General features: G+C 42.2%; 1 long non-coding RNA gene across 4 annotated transcripts in view; it reads left to right on the top strand.

Moving 5' to 3' along the window:
* The window catches only part of LOC104917474 (uncharacterized), a 46,739-nt gene that overhangs the window by 11,764 nt on the left and 17,211 nt on the right, over positions 1-17,764 (top strand). For 2 of the 4 annotated variants that reach the window (XR_014880947.1, XR_014880949.1), the window contains exon 2: positions 14,048-14,133. The exons of the other annotated variants lie outside the window; for them this stretch is intronic. This is a non-coding gene — a long non-coding RNA (uncharacterized LOC104917474). The remainder of the gene's footprint in view (positions 1-14,047; positions 14,134-17,764) is intronic. 4 annotated transcript variants of the gene reach the window in all.

Here is a 17,764-nt window from a genome sequence, read left to right as displayed (position 1 = left end):
TAGCCTATACACTGTTCTGAAGATTGCCTTTTTTCTCCTTGTAGAAGCTATACTGTTTTCCTTGTTCCATTTTTGAGAGAGAGGGTCTACCCAGAGGGACAGAAATCTGTCATTTGGCATGAGGAAGACAAGATTGTTTTCTTCCATCTAATCAGGAAGTGCCCTTGCTGCTGTATAAATCTGTCCAAATGGAAACAGTCTTCCTCATTTGAAGCTAGGTGATCATCAATAGCAAGTGTTCAAGATGTCTAAAATAGGTGATATCGATCTAAACCAATAATTAGGCCCTCAATCACTTGTTAGACTATTTACATATTTTATCTAATAACTATTTCATACAGAAAAAATCCTTCTACTTTTAATTACTAACTTTGATTCCTTGTTCTATCCCAGCTAATCCTATTTTCTTAGAAGCTCAACAGCACCCTCCTTGAGAGTCTAGTTTTAAACTTTCTCATATTTCACCTGCACTGGGTGGGAAAGGTAAATGCTCCATGTCTGGTCCCAGGGATCTGAAGTGATGTATTTCCATGCTAAGTAAGGTACTGCATAGATTCTTTTTTCTCTGGGTGCTCCAGATAAACAGGACAGGTTTTCAGAGGCGAGCTGCTACAACAGCAAAGGAAATTCTAGCTGTTTGTCATTTGTAATTCATATGACCTGATACTTTACATCTGATTGGCAAACATTGTCAGGAGTTTGCAAAGACTACAAAGACAGCATTGAAAATGGTTAGCACTACTGTAGTTAGGAAAATACAAAGCACTGCAATAATCTCTGAGCAGCAACTGAATGAATAGTAGCTCTGGCTAATATAATCCCCAGAATCAGATGTCTTCTTAAAATCCATTACGATAGTATTCCCCTTAGAATAGTAGTTAGTTTCATCAATTCATAGCTTTATGACCTAGCCAATTAATGTGAGTGATATCCTGACTTCCGCTCATAAAAACAATCTTTGTCTAATGCTAGTATAATTTGGGGATATAATACTCAAAGAACTAACTTTCTGAACACCAAGGATGATATTCCGTAAGAGCTTTTGTAGTATTACACAAAACCTGGATCTCAGAGGTGATGAATTTCTTTTTGAAGACATGTATTTGAATAGCACCCACCAAAAATAGATAAAAGATTTAAAATACATAGGGAAATCAGCATTTTGTGAAATACTCTGTACCCAATTTCTTCAAACAAAGATGATGATACTGAGATCTCCAGTTTCTCTAAATATTGCTGTAATTTTTTATACATCGCCTTGGTATAGATTACTTTGGGAGAGGGCACTTCAAGAACCCAAAAGGATACTGGTGGGCTTTTGGTATAGCTGCCTTGGAGATGTAGGCCATTAAACAGCTGTCTACCTTGGCAGGTCTCTCAAAGAACCCTTCTGTTTTGGGGTTGCTAGGAGTAGACAAACAATGCAATGGTGGCAATATCACACTGATCAGGACTCCTCAATTCCCATTCATCAGATGATTCATCAACTGGAGAACTAAAGGTTAATCAGCAAGACTCGCTCACACTTCAGTAGTCCCATATGGCCAGTGCAAAATCCAATGGAGAGTGAAGATTAATAGCGGAATATGGAGGCCTGAATGAAGTCACACCACTGCTAAATGCTACTGTACCAGACATGCTAGAACTCCAACATGATCTGGAGTCCAAGGCAGCGAAGTGGTATGCCACATTTGACATCACTAATGCATTTTTCTCAATTCCTCTGGCAGCAGAGTGCAGTCCACAGTTTGATTTTACTTGAAGGGGTGTCTGGTGCACATGGAATCGACTGCTCCAGGGGTGGAAACACAACACTACCATTTGCCTTGAAACAAGAGGAAGTAAAGTCAAGGGACCTAAACAGGAGATCCAGTTATAAGGAGTAAAATGGCAATATGGACATTGTCAGATCCGCATGGATGTGATCAATAAAATAACTTCTATGACTTCAACAACTAATAAAAAGGAAACACAAGCATTTTTAGGTGTGGTGGTTTTCTAGAGAATACATATTCTGGATTACAATCTGTTTGCAAATCCTCTCAATAAAGTCACTTGGAAGGAGAACATTTTCACATGGGGCCCTGAGCAACAAAAAAGCCTTTAAACAAGTTAAACAGGAGAAAGTTCATGCAAAAGTTCTTGGACCAGTCCAGACTGGACAAGATGTAAAAAATGTGCTCTGCACTGCAGCCAGAGTGACTGGTCCCACTTGGAGCCTCTGGCAGAAGCCTGGAGAAACTCGAGATCAACTCTTAGGGTTTTGGAATCAAGGTCAGAGAGAATCCAAGGCTTGGTATATTTCAACTGAAAAAGAGCGTATGAAGGGGTTCAGGCAGCTTTGGAAGTGGTTGGTACCAAAGCGCAACTCCTTTTTGCACCCAGACTGCCTGTTCTGGGCTGAGTGTTCAAAGAGAGAGTCTCCTCCATGTATCATGCACCTGAGTAAGTGGGTTGCGCTGATCACACAATTGGCCCGAATAGGGAATCCCTGCTGTCTAGGAATCTTAGGAGTGATTATGAACTGGCCTGAAGGTAAAGATTTCGCAATATCACCAGAAGAGGAGGTGACATGTACAGACGAGACTCCACTATATGATAAAATGTCAGAAAATGAAATGTGTCCAATTTGCTGATGGGTCCTGTTGCATAGTGGGAAATCATTGGAGGTGGAAGGCTGCCCTACCAAATCCCACATGGTGAGCTGCAGAAGTTACTGAAGGAAAAGTTGAATCAAGTCAATTTGTAGACGTGAAAGTCACCCAGCAGGCTAAAAAGCAGACAGTGCTCTATTTCTACACTGACTCCTGGATGGTGGCAAATGCCTTATGGGAGTATTTATGGCAACGAAAGCAGAACAACTGGCAGCACAGAAGCAAAACAATCTGGGCTGTTGAATTTTGTGTGAGCAGTTTGAACAGGGAGGGCAAGGAGGAAGAGCATCTCTGTTCACTCGAGAGACCGACTCACCTATCGGCTGCCTCCCAGACAAATCCTGCCATGGTCTCCACTACGCAGAGAGATCTCACAAGAAAGAATGTGGCAACTCAGATAGAGTGCCTGCCTAAAAATGTGGCAGTTCATGTCTCTGGCTGCAGAGAGTGCCTGAGCCTATGAGTGCTGGTGAAAGGTGGCAGGGATTCCACCTGTGTTAGGTGTGAGCAGGTGGATGATCTGTTCAGTGTGATGAAGCTCATGGAGGAGGTGGAGAGATTAAGGAGTACTAGAGAGTGTGAGCAGAAGATAGATTGGATTGAACTTGATAAAAAGACACTGGGGGGATACACAGAAATGGTGCTGGACATCCTCCCTTGCCATCATCGAGCAGAGGGACGCAATTTATGGAAGGAGTGGAAGCAGGTCCCAGATCAGCATCACAGGCAGCCCCCATTCAAACCTACCTTGGTTCCCCAGGTTCCCCTATGTAATAGGTTTGAGGTTCTGAAACTCAAGGGAGAGATAAGTGAGGATGTGGTGGGAGGCCCACCCTTGAGGTTGTCCAGGGTAAGGCAATCTAGTCCATGCCTCAAGACCACCTCCGCCAAGAAGGACAGAAGGGTGGTTATCATAGGCGACTTCTGGCTGAGAGGAACAGAGGGTCCTGTATGCCAGCCTGACCCTATCTGCAGGGAAGTGTGCTGCCTCCCTGGGGCTCGGGTCAGGGTTTTCTAGGAAAAGCCTTCCTGGTCTGATTCGCTCTCTGATTATTATCCTTTATTTACAGTTCAGGCCAGCAATGATGAAGTTGCTGAGAAAAGCCTGAAGATTATCAAAAAGGACTTCAGGAGACTGGAGTGGGTAGCTGATGGAGCGGTCGTGCAGTTTTTATTTCCCTCTATCCCTTCTTTGGTAGGGAAGGATACTGAGAGGAGCAGGAAAACATATTTCATAAATGCATAGCTCAGAGTCTGGTGTAAATGCAAATTTTGTTTTTTTTTACCATGAGGTGGTTTACTTGGTACTTGACCTGATGGCTGTGGATGGGTCTCACCCGTCTCAAAGGGAGACACAGATCCTAGCCTAGGAACTGGCAGTGCTCACTGAGAAGGCTTTAAACTAGATATGAAGTGGGAAGGGGATAAAACCAGGCCTGCTAGAGATGAGCCTAGGGGAATGATGACAGGACTGGGGTGAGATGAAATGCATCTACACCAACACACAGCATGGACTATAAGTAGGAGGAGCTGGAGGCCACTATATGGCAGGCAGACTATGACTTTAGCTGTCATTGCAGAAATGTGGTGGGATCTCTCCCACGACTGGAATACTGCAATGGATGGCTATAAGCTCTTCAGAAGGAACAGGCAAGGATGAGGGAGTGATGGTGTGGCTGTCTGTGAGAGAGCTTTGACGTTGTTGAACTTGAGGCTGGGAATGATAAGATTGAATCTCTATGGGTAAGGATCATGGGGAGGCACAAGATGGATATCCTAGTGGGGTCCGTTATAGGTTGCCTAACCAGGGTGAAGAGATGGATGAGGTGGCAGAAGTTGCCATCACCAGCCCTTGTTTTCATGGGGGACTTCATCTTCCCTGATATATGCTGGAAATACAGTGCAGCACAGAAAAACAGTCTAGAAGGTTTCTGGAGTGTATCGAAGATAAACTCCTGATGTAGCTGATAAGAGACCCTACCGGTGGAGGTGCCCTGCTAGACCTGCTGTTCACAAACAGAGAAGGACTGGTGGGAGATGTGAAGGTCAGGAGCCATCTTGGACAGTATTGTATTCTCCAACAAATGTGTTTGGAAAGAAAACTATGATTTGCTTACAATTGTGACAAGGTTTACAGTTCATCTTCTGACTATATGTGGGCTAATAATTTTGGATGACGGAGACTGACTTCATATGGAGTCTCAGCTGCCATAATCTCAGGGCCAGTAGGGACTGGCACCACCAATCACTCTCCCTCTCATACTCCCTAATACTTTTCAGCCTCTCCACCTCCTCCTTCAGGTCAACCACTGGGCTCAGTAAATCATTCAGCTGGTTGCATCTTACACAAGTGCTGTCTCTGACACCCTGCACTGCAACGGCCAGGCTCTGGCACTCACTGTAGCCATAGACCTGTGCACTGGCATCTCGCTGTGGGACCTCTGTCTGGGTCTCCACACTTTTCCAAGCAGTAGCTTTCCACCGCACTATTAGGTAGCTATAATGAGGTAGCACTATTAGGGTAGCTATAATGAGGTGTGACTGATCTGCTCTGCCCTGTACCGGCAGCTCTGGCTCTGCCCATGCCACATTACCAGCCCATTAACAGGTGCCCCCGCACTTATCACTCGCTGCACAGTGAGATAACAAGCCTCCTCACTGTGCAGTCACGTGAACGGGTGGCTTATGGTTTCTCCATGTTTGAATGGCCCACGTGATACACACACACTGACTCCTCCTCTCCTCTCCACGCAGCAACGCGTGGTGGCTCTCCCTGAGGCTTTTGGTGAGGGAGTGGGTACAGTCACCGTTGCCCTGGCAACACCCACCTCATGTCAGCTGCTCTCTCCAGAGCTGCTGGGCAACTCTGTTATCTCAGTGTTTCCCTGGTAAAGGAAACCGTTATGTACCTCTTGGTCAGTCGCTGTGGTTTTGGTTGGGAGGGCTCTGAAGCAGCAAACCTCAGTGACCAAGGAGATCTCTGGATCGATGGTCCAAGGTTAACTGGATGAGTTCTAATAGGACCAAGTGTAGGGTCCCGCATTTTGATCACAACTCCAGGCAGCACGACAGATCTGGGGAGGAGTGGCTGGAAAGCTGCCTCATGGAAAGGAACCTTGCTGTACTGATGGACAGTTGGCTTAATATGAGCCAGCATCCTGGCTTATATGAGGAATGGTGTGGTGAGCAGGACTAGGGAAGTAATCCTACCCCTGTACTCGGCAACTCGGCACTGGTGAGGCCTCAGCTCGAGTACTGCATTCACTTTTGGGCACCTCAGTACAGAAAGGACATTGAGGTGCTGGAGCAGGTCCAAATAAGGGCAGTAAGGCTGGTGAAGGGCTTGGAGAATATGCCCTATGAGGAGAGACTGAAGAAACTGGGGCTGTTTAGTCTGGGAGAAAGGAGGCTGAGGGGAGACCTTATTGCTCTCTTCAAATACCTGAAAGTGCTTACAGCGAGAGCGGGGTTGGTCTCTTCTCACTGGTGACAAGTGACAGGACAAGGGGAAATGGCCTCAAGTTGTGCCAGGGTATGTTTAGTTTGGATATCAGGAAACACTGCAGAAAGGGTTGTTAAGCACTGGAATAAGCTCCCCAGGGAGGTGGTTGAGTTACCATCATTAAAAACCATTTGGATGTGGTGCTCAGGGACGTGAATTAGTGGGGGGTTGTTAGAGTTAGGGTGGTATGTTTAGGTTGTGGTTGGACTTGATGATCTTTAAGGTCTTTTCCAACATGAGCAATTCTATGACTTCAGTTAAAATTCACAATTAAGGAACTGATTTGGCTTTGGTAAATATTTTTTCTGAGAAAAAAATAAAAAATAAAAATAAAAAAAGAGGAAAAAGTACTTGATTAAAAAAAAATCCCAAATTCACACCAAATTAAAGTAAATGAGCGTGGAAAATAAATTAAACTGCTTTGCTGTCTTTTAACAACTTTCCAGTCAATTCTCCCATTTTTCTACCTTGTATTGAAGTTTATCATTCTGCATTTCCCTGAAAGTAACGCCTCCTATTATTTCCATGGAAATTATACCAGCTACAAAAAGCACAAGATCACTATTTAACAGAGCAAATTCTCAGCTACAAACCACTCTTTTTCAGCATAGTTACCAGCATTAGCTGTGAACTATTGTCAGCGATGAACAAGAACCTGCATGCCAAGCTTGTAAAAATCTGGATGTGGTCTGCCTTTTACAGTACTGTACCACTACTGAAATGCAACATTACTGAAACATCTCACTGTTTTCATATTCACTGTTTGATCTCCTTAAGTGTTGAGCAAGCATTGATGAATGTCAGTAGTGCCATTTTTTCTGCACGGAGGAATTCAATGATATACATTTCCTTCATATGTTTTCATGTCAGATGGCATTTCATCCAACTGCCACTCTGCTGCCATCTCTCGCATGGCAACAGAATGTAACCAAATGTTGTTGGGAAGGTTCAGCCTCTACTGCCATACGACCAACATCTGCATCTGATGTTGCAGGCCAACATAATAAACTAGGAGGCATGACTTTTGGAGCAGACTTTGTATTTCATATTATGCCACTACCTTGATGTAAAAGTACTAATTCCCAGGAGCATTTACCATACAGAATTTAAGAACTTGAATATTAGACAGAAGTTTTCACAGAATCACAGAATTACAGAATTGTAGGGGTTGGAAGGGACCTCTAGAGATCATCGAGACCAACCCCCCTGTCAAAGCAGGTTCCCTACACCAGGTCGCACAGGTAGGCGTCCAGGCAAGGCTTGAATATCTCCAGAGAAGGAGACTCCACAACCTCCCTGGGCAGCCTGTTCCAGTGCTCCGTCACCCTCACCGTGAAGAAGTTCTTACGCACATTCGTGCGAAACTTCCTGTGCTGCAGCTTATGTCCGTTTCCCCTCGTCCTGTCTCCACATACCACTGAAAAGAGACTGGCCTCACCGCTATGGCCGCCACACCTCAGATATTTATAAACCTGGATCAGGTCCCCTCTCAGTCGTCTTTTCTCAAGGCCAAACAGACCCAGTTCACTCAGCCTTTCTTCATAGGGGAGATGCTCCAGGCCCTTCACCATTTTTGTGGCCCTCCGCTGGACTCTTTCCAAGAGATCCCTGTCTTTTTTGTACTGGGGAGCCCAGAACTGGACACAGTATTCCAGATGAGGCCTTACCAGGGCAGAGTAGAGGGGGAGGATCACCTCCCTCGACCTGCTGGACGCGCTCTTCTTAATGCACCCCAGAATGCCATTGGCCTTTTTGGCCACGAGGGCACACTGCTGGCTCATGGCCAACCTGTCGTCCACCAGGACGCCCAGGTCCCTCTCTGCAGAGCTCCTCTCCAGCAGCTCATCCCCCAGCCTGTATTGGTGCATGCAATTATTCCTCCCTAGGTGTAAGACCCTACACTTGCTTTTGTTGAACCTCATTCGGTTTCTTACTGCCCAGCTCTCCAGCCTGTCCACGTCTTGCTGAATGGCAGCACAGCCTTCAGGCATGTCAGCCAATCCTCCCAACTTTGTATCATCAGCAAACTTGCTGAGGGTGGCCACTACCCTCTCATCAAGGTCATTGATGAAGATGTTGAACAAGACCCAGCACAGACCCCTGGGGGACACCAATGGTTACAGGTCTCCAGCCAGACTCTGCACCACCAACGACGACCCTCTGCGCTCTGCCAGTCAGCCAGTTCTCAACCCACCTCACTGTCCATTCGTCTATCCCACACTTCCTCAGCTTTGTTATAAGGATGTCGTGGGAGACAGTATCAAATGCCTTTCTAAAATCAAGGTAGACTACATCTACCGCTCTTCCCCCATCCACCCAGCATGTGACAGCATCATAGAAGGCCACCAAGTTGGTTGAGCACGACCTCCCCTTGGTGAACCCATGCTGACTACTCCTGATAACCTCCTTTTCTCCCAGTTGTCTGGAGATGGTATCCAGCACAAGCTGTTCCATCACCTTTCCAGGGACAGAGGTGAGGCTGACAGGCCTATAATTACCCAGATCTTCCTTCTTGCCCTTTTTGAAGACCGGAGTGACATTGGCTATCCTCCAGTCTTCAGGGACCACCCCTGTTATCCAAGACCTCTCAAAAATGATGGAGAGCGGTTCGGCAATGACCTCCGCCAGCTCCCTCAGCGCACGTGGGTGTACCCCATCAGGTCCCATGGACTTGTGGACCTTAGTACTGCCTAGGCACTCAAACGCACATCCTCTTTCCTGACTAAAGGGAAGTCTCCCATTCCCCAGACCCTCTCACTAACCTCCAGGGTGTGGGAAACCTGCGGGAGAGCCTTTTCACTGAAGACGGAAGTAAAGAAGGCATTCAGTATCTCTGCCTTCTCAGCATCCCCCGTTAACAGAACCCCCCCCTCACTTAGTAAGGGGCCCACATTCCCTCTAGTTTTCCTTTTGCTATTAACATACTTGAAGAAGCCTTTTTTATTATCCTTTATCACTTTAGCCAGATTCAATTCCAGGCAGGCTTTAGCTTTCCTCATTGCATTCCCTGCAGGCCCTGAATACATTCCTGTATTCTTCCCAAGTGGTCAGACCCTTTTTCCATATTTCATGGACCTTCTTCTTTCCTTTGAGCTTGCGCATGAGCTCCTTGCTCATCCACACAGGTCTCCTGCCACCTTTTCCCGATTTCTTGCTCACAGGGACGCACCGATCCTGAGCTTGGAAGAAGAGCTGTTTAAATGCTGACCAGCTCTCAGAGGCCCCCTTACCTTCTAACACCCGAGCCCATGGGATAGCTCCAAGTAGGTCCCGGAAGAGATCGAAGTTGGCTCTCCTAAAGTCCAGGGTAGCAATCCTACTTATTGCTTTGCTTCTTCCACTCAGGATCTTGAACTCCATCATCTCACAATCACTACAACCCAAGCTCCCCCAACCGTTACTTCCTTAACAAGTCCATCCCTGTTGGTGAGAATAAGGTCCAGTAACACCCCTCCCCACGTCGGTTCCTCCAGCACCTGCATCACAAAGTTGTCTTCAACGCACTGCAAGAACCGTCCAGACCGTGCGTGCCTGGCCATGTTGGTCGTCCAGCAAATATCTGGATAATTGAAGTCCCCCATAAGCACCAGTGCCTGGGAACGTGACGCTACATCCAGTTGCTTATGGAAGGCCTCATCAGCCTCCTCATCCTGATCAGGGGGCCTGTAGTACACACCCACAACAGTGTCACCCTTACCAGCCTGCCCCTTGATTCTCACCCATAAGCTCTCCACTGCTACATCACTCTCCCCCAAGTGAAGTTCAATACATTCTAGCTGCTCTCTCACATAAAGAGCAACTCCACCACCCTGTCTAGTCAGCCGATCTTTCCTAAAAAGCACATAGCCCTCCATGACAACATTCCAGTCATGCGAGTTGTCCCACCACGTCTCCGTGATCGCAGTGAGATCATGACCTCGCGACCGCACGCAGAACTCCAGCTCTTCCTGTTTATTCCCCATGCTACGCGCATTAGTATACAGGCACTTAAGAGAAGCAGCATCCCCCCACCCATCTCCAAGCCTTTGAACTCCACTGTCTCCACCCATCAAGTTCTGTTTGGAGCCTCGAACTGCCCCCTCAGTCCCAGCGGTCCTCATTTTGTCCCCTTCCCCCTTCATACCTAGTTTAAACACCTGTCAGTAAGTCCCACTAGTTCCTCGGCTAGAACCCTCTTTCCCCATGGAGACAGGCTGCTTCCATTTGCAGCCATCATGCCAGGTGCCGAGTAAATTGCCCCATGATCAAAAAAAACAAAACTCCTGAATTTGCACCAACTCCTAAGCCATTTGTTCAAGAGATGGGTTTTTAGGCTCATCCCAGTATCGTTTTTCTGCAAGTTTCAGCTTTTATAACTATGTATGGAATAGATTTACCTGAGTGTATGTAGCATGAATAGACAAATGAATTACAAGTCTGTCTGAAAATATCTTCAGGCATTTTTGATCAAAAATTTGGAAAAAAAACATTACAAATGAGAGTATGCAAATATGAGCTTCATCATAAACAAAACAAACATAAATAATCTAAAGAAAAGAGCTATGGAGCTATCAGCAAATGAGCTCATTTAAACTTCTCTTTCCTATCTGTACCTTTCTGTATTAAGTTCCATCTTTCCCCTCTTTTAGAGAGAAGCGCACCCAAAGGAGCTAGCCAAACATCTTTGTAATTCTGCCAGGCAGAGAGGGATCTGAAATATGTTTCTGATAGAAGAAATAACAGAAAGCAAAATACAAACTCTTTACAGAGATTCTTGTTAGTTTGTTTTGTGTTTTAATTTATTAAGATGGAAATCTGTGTGCGGGTAAGGCTATCAAGAACCTCATGGTTCTTGCACTTGATCATATCATTTTGCAGTTTCTCACACAATTATGTTACTTAAGTGCAAAAACAAATTGTCTTATTCTTTCATTTTCCAAGACATATCTGTGACTGATAGAAGAGACTGCAGTTCTTCTACCCAAAATCTGTGAATACACAGACTTCTTCTTCCTCTTTTTTTTTTTTTTTTTTTTTTTTTTTTAATATGGGTGGATGGAATGTTTAGAGAGCATATCAACACAGATTTACACATTGAAAATATATTAAATATGTATTAAAAAATGAGTACTTTGAGCCTATTTATTTCTCTACATGTTCGCAGGAATATGTGTTTTCCTGCCTGCCTCTGTTCTGAAAATTTATTTCATTTTCAGACATATCTGATCTAGTCCAAGTGGGAATTACCAGACATCACAGAAGCTTCCTCACCTCTTGGGAATCTGATTGCCTCTTTTTCTTACGCTGGTTCACTTTGTCCTCCAAGTAGGAATTCAAATGTCAATCATTTTTTGTTCAATTTCATGGGGTAAAATCACAAAAATGGCAACCAATCCAATTGCAAATTACTTGATGAATCTTCTTTGAAGAGTTGCCAATAATGCTAATCATCAAATGGTTGAATCCAGCTCTGTAGAAATGCATTTGTGAAGAACAGCAATCTCTGTGACTTTGACAAAGGAACTGCTGACTTGCCTCACTGTTTGTCTTTTGATGTGAAAGAGCAAATCGATTTATAGAGCTTTTGCTTGCAGATGTAGGATATGATTAGTATGCAGAAAGACCTTTCTACAGTGTCATTTGTTTATTTAGCTGCCTCTGCACTCAGCCCTGATTGTGTATACTTAATTAATGTATACAAAGCCAAAAGAAGTAAAATCCTGGAACCGTGATCATAGAATAGTGTACCGCAGGTCATTCGTCACCATGAAAATGCTATTTATATTTTATTGGCTACAAGGGAGAGAAATGCATACATTTAAAAAACTATTTCAAAAAGCCTTTATGTTTGCCAAAAGCAGTCAGTTACAGTTACACCAAAAAAAGTCAATGAAAGCTGTTCGATTTAGGTAGGAGGGTCTTCTTTTTTTTTTTTTTTTTCCCAGTGTTTAAATTTTTATTCCAAGCAGTCGTCAAGTCTTTATAAAAAGTATTTCCGATGCCTTCCTGAGGTCAAAGTACTCTGTAAAACATCCTGAGAGACCTGAATCATCCCATTCTTCAAGGCCTTCTCATTCTGTTATTTGGAAATTTTAGCTGAGAAAGAGTTTAAAGAGGAACGCAGAGGCACTGGAGACCTTCATGTCAATAATGAATGATCAATAGAAGTCACACACTAGAAAATTGACATTCAGTCAGCAATTCTGTGTTATTCATGCACATTTTACATTGTCTATTCAGGTTTGTTGTGGGGAAAGTACACACACATAGAAAGGCAGAAAAAAAAGTGGAAATAGAATATAAAATAATGGAATCCAGAGTGACATCTAGTGACATGTTGCATTAGAAGCATGAACATTTAATTGCTTAAAAATACTGATTTTACTAGTCAAACTAATTACAGCTTTCCAGAAAAGTTACTTTTAATGGTGTTACACAAGTTTCTATCAAATTGCTTTCTATATGCTTACAAGACTGTGTTCAAATTATCATTAAAATGTTTGCCTCTGTCGGTTATAAGCATCAACACAATCAGCAAACGATTTTTCCAACAAAAGCACTTTGTAAAGTTAATGTCACTAATGTTACAATGCTTGTTGGCACAGATTTACCTTATCAGTAACTTCCAAACCTTATCTGGAAGATCTCACATTCTTTTATCCTTCATCCATGAACACTGACTCAAAATCATGATCTACATTTTCAGATCTTTATATCATTTCTCAAGATGGCTGATCGCTGTCTTCAAAGCAAATTGCACTTAGCCTTCTGCTCTAAACTTTCCCATTGTGTTAACTAGGAGTTTCTGATCCCTGGATGTGATGGAAGAACGAAAGTGATCTGCAAGGAATGTTGAATAATACAGTGCTGACAGGAATTGTGTACAAACCCCTAAATACATCTTTTAAACAATGTTAAAAATGCATGGAAAAGTCATTTGAAATTCACTTTGTTGATATTATGCTTCATCTAATAGTAAATAATAGAAAACATTGCATGTGATTAAAATCTTTTTTTGGGTTTTAAGGTGAATGAATGTAGAGCTAATCTTAAGCAAATGGACTAAGTTAAATCCTTTCTTTTTCCACTTGGGTAAGAAATATTTATCATTTTTGCCTTTTAACTGGAATTACTGTAGCACAGAGAAGAATCAAGAGAAAAGATATCGTATTAAAAAAAAGAACAAGGGCAAGAGACTTGAACAAAATAAAGCTGTATTTTTTGTTATGCGATTATCTGTTTATCTTCTTCATACTTAATGAATTAAGATAAATTATCTTACAAGTATATTGCAATTATCACACAATGTTCCTATAATGAAGGAATCTTAGATTTTAAAACTGATGCATGGTACTAAGACCAGTACTATTTTCTCTGTTATGTTATGACTTTCTACCTTATTCTGTACCTACCTACTGAGATTTTTTTAAAATTTAACTTTCTTCTGGAGATAGTTTTCCTTAGATGGTCCTCACAGTTATTCTTATGCACTCGCAAATCTCAAAGGCGCAAATACACTATTAGTTTGTGTAAATGTTCAACTGCACAAATAAAAATTCTCAGACATTACTTTCAAAGAAGGTAATGCTAAGTAATAGCTGTAATTTACAGAGTGACAGTCTGTTATTATTCTTTTGTAAGACTAAACTTCAATGATTTTTCCCAGCAAGCTCAGGAAAAAATGGTTCACTCACAGTTAAGATGGTGAGAATATGGTTCCATCAAGAAACAAGAAAAAAATGATGATCTTTTCAGAATCCAATGTGTTAATTTACCAAACAATCTTAAAAAGCATGTTTTTAACACAGAAACAAGAACATTGCAATTTTATCCACACAAACTAATACAATTGCAGATCTGTTCAAGAAGCTTTCCTATGACCTTCCTAACATATAAAATCTTTCCCTTCCAGACTGAGCTGGGAAGGATGTCATACTGATGGAAACACAACCACAGAAGTTGCTTCTTTTCATCTCAAAGTCCTGAATAGCTGTTGAAGTACTGTGTTACATATTGACTTTACTTTCTCCCTTTTTTTTCCTTATAATTTTTTCAGCCTTCTCTACTATTGTGTTCAGAATTTCTTCTTCCATCCTTTTCATTCCTTTCTCATTCCCATCTTCTCCAACTGCATTATGTTGCTTAGACTATGTTCTGGCAATTTTGTCCTACCTCCCTTGTCTACTCCAATCACTCTGATTAGTGCACGTACAAAACAAGGTACATAGGTTGCTCTGAAAGTAATACCTCCTATTTATTTTCATGGAAATTGCAATGTTTACAAGGAGTACAATAACATCATTTAGTACAGCAAATTCTCAACTACAAAACACTTTTTTTCAACACAATTACAGCCATTAGCTCTGAACTATTGTCAGCAATGAACAAGAACCTGCTTGCCAAGCTTGTAAAAATCTGGATGGCCATTTGGAATGTAGTTTGTCTTCCACATTGTTGTCACTGCTGCTGAAACACACCACTGCTGAAATTCCTCACTGTGCTCACATCCACTATTTGGTCCCCATGAGCATTGAACAAGTGTTGATGAATGTCAGTGGGTGCCATTCTCATCTACAAAACATTGTTTTTCAAAGTAGTCTCGCCATTAGCTGTGCTTTTTCTCCAGCAGTGAACAAGAACATGCCATGCTCATAAGTATCTGTGCCAATGGAAGCAACCCATTGTTTCACAGCTGCTATGATGGCATTTTTGCTAGGAAAATATTGCTGTGCAGTTCTTCTTTCATCAGCCTGAGTAGATTGAAGTCAGAAGGCAACAAATCTGGACAATATGGTGGGTGTGGCAGGACAGTTCAGCCAAGATTGGCAATGTGCTCCACAGTCTTCAAAGTGATACAGAGCCTGGATTTATCTGTTGCAGGAGAAGAGTTGTCTTTTTTGCTGATCGGACACTGGAAGTTGGAGACTTCAGCCTAGTCAGCATTGCAATGTAGTGGTCAGAATTAATGACTTTTCGAGATTCCCAGAAATTGAGATCACCCCTTCACTATGCCAAAAGACAACACACAAGACTTCATCTGCTGAGGGCTGTGTTTTGAACTTTTTTTTCAATGGGGATTGACATGTCACCACTCCATAGACTGCTGTTTTGACCCCATCTTATATTGATGACACCACATCTCAACACCTGTAATGATGTGATCCAGGAAACTGAATCCCAAGTCTGGATCCCAGGAAACTGGATTCCAACTGAAACCCAAGTCACCTTCAGCCTCATATTGGTTCAATAGGTCCTGACAGACTTGTATATGGTGTTCTTTCTATTCATGTGTGAGCATTTATGGGATCTATCTCACACAAACTTTGCAATATTCCAGTATTGTCATCATCATTTCAAAAACACTGAAACCAATATTCCTCCTTCTTCATTTTTTTTCTCCTTATGCTTTTGAATGTGGGGTGAAAACATCTGTTGCTCCTAGAAATTGTGCAGTGTTTGTTTCTCAGCTTGAGTATTTCCTGTATCACTCATTCTTAAACTCATTCTAACCACCAGAGTGGGAACTAGTTTTGGTGAAATGTACTCCTACTGCTTTGTTAAATGGAGCTACGAGGAATCCAAAGGGCAATATCAAAGAAGCAGACCAGAATAATTTTGTTCCTATAGAACAGTGTTTAAAGCAGTCTTATAGGATTGCTAATCAGCAAGGTTGGTGTTGACCTTTTGTTGGTTTGTTTTTTCTACTTCCCACATTTTTTGTTTCCCAGTGACTTTTAGGATTCTCAGGAATGCCATTTTTCCACATCCGTTATTTAGGAGAACAGTTTTGTAAGCATCTTCTAAACAAGGCTAATGTGTATGCACACTACATACTCTTGAAAAGAATAGCATCCCACAAAACACAACAGTAACTACTTTGGTTAAAACTGTTGTCAGAGAAAGAAGTTGTGATTCCCTTTTCCTTCGTACAATCAGTTAGTAAAACTTTTCCGGAAAGTTTTATAACATTGTGATGAATCAAGACATCAAAGTCAATAGGAGTGAGGAAAATGAAGAGATCAGAAATACTAATGATAACAAAACGAGAACTAAGAAACCAGTCCAGGAAAATCTGGAGACTCTCATGCCAGTAATTAGTCTAGTCTGTGATTTAAATACATGAAATGATTCCATCAGTTTGTTGTGCAAACACGTTGAGAACACTCCTCTTCTGGATTGAGTTTTATAAAGAACCCCAAGGCACCCAAGTCCTATTAATAATCCCAGTATTGCTCTACACCTTTTCAACATCTGAAAAATAATAAAGGCACATTGAGCTGGTATTTCCTGTTTAATGTTCATTATACATTGAGGAGGTATTGAGAAATAGTTTTTCTCCTGCAGTTATGAAAGAATTATAAAGGTCTTTCCTGAGTGAATGAAATAAGTGCAGATTTTGTGAGTCTGTGCCAAAATCTATTTAATTAGGTCATCATTCTTAGGAAAATAATGCACCAGCAGCTTCAGAGAAAGCGCAAGGCATGACATATTTGAATTAATTCTATTTAATTAAAGGAGCAACTTCTGAGGGTCTCAGATTTCAGGGGACAATTCAGTTGTTTCTGTAATTGCTGCTGCATATATCTTAAAGCTCAGATTTCTTGTTGCACTTGTTATTCTGCTTTGTGTTAGAAATACAAGGGATGCTCTGAAAGTAATGCCATCTATTTATAATGTTAGCCCACAACATCAGAGGCAGATATTGGTTGTATGGCAATAGAGGCTGAACCTTCCCACCTATATTCTGTCTCAGTTTGTTGTCATGTGACAGATAGCAGCAGAGGGGCAAAAAATGGTGTCTGATGTGGAAGTGTGTATGAAGCAAAGGTGTGTCACTGAATTACTCAATGTAGAAAAAATGGCACACATTGACATTCATTGACACTTGCGGAGTGCTAATGGAGACCAAACAGTGGATGTGAGCACAGTGAGATGGTGGGTGGTGCAAATCAGCGGTGGCAACAGCAATGTGAAAGGCAAGCCATATTCATGATGACCATGCAGATTTCTAGGAGCATGGTGTGCAGGCTCTTATTCATCACTGGAAATAATGCACAGCTAATGGTGGTGACTATGTTAAAAAAATGGTGTTATGTAGCTGAGAATTTGCTTTATCAAATAGTGTTATTGTGCTCTTTGTTGTAGTTTCCATAGAATTAAATGAGAGGCGTTACTTTCAGAACAACCTACATCATTTCTGATTGCTGCAAAAACCAGTGTGTATGTTTGTAAGGCTGGACTTACTTCTGTTTCTACTGATCTATGAGCACTCTCACTATCTTGCTTTGGTAGCTTTGGGAATCGTAATAATAGCTGTACTGAAGGAACCAAATGTGGCAGCACTTACTCCTGGATAACACGTATAAAATAAAAATTCCCTTGTTAAAGTAATGTTTGGAAATGAGCAGTTTAGATGTTTTTTCACATAGCAGGATGGAAGTTTCTGAGTTTTGAATAAAAGACCAAAGAAAGTAAAAAGAAATTGCATTAGGAGTAAAAATTACATTGCTTATTATTTAACTTTCACAGATCTTCACATCAGGGTCACACACACAGCAGTCTGCATGCAAGTATTTTGGTGGTTCATTTTCTCCCATTGGATATTGCAGCTTGGCACCGAATCTTTTCT

Source organism: Meleagris gallopavo, chromosome 1, assembly GCF_905368555.1.
Source record: "Meleagris gallopavo chromosome 1, MGAL_WU_HG_1.1, whole genome shotgun sequence".
Classification (NCBI taxonomy): Eukaryota; Metazoa; Chordata; class Aves; order Galliformes; family Phasianidae; genus Meleagris; species Meleagris gallopavo.
The sequence above is the reverse complement of the archived record's forward strand: the minus strand, read 5'-3'. Positions and strand labels throughout refer to the sequence as shown.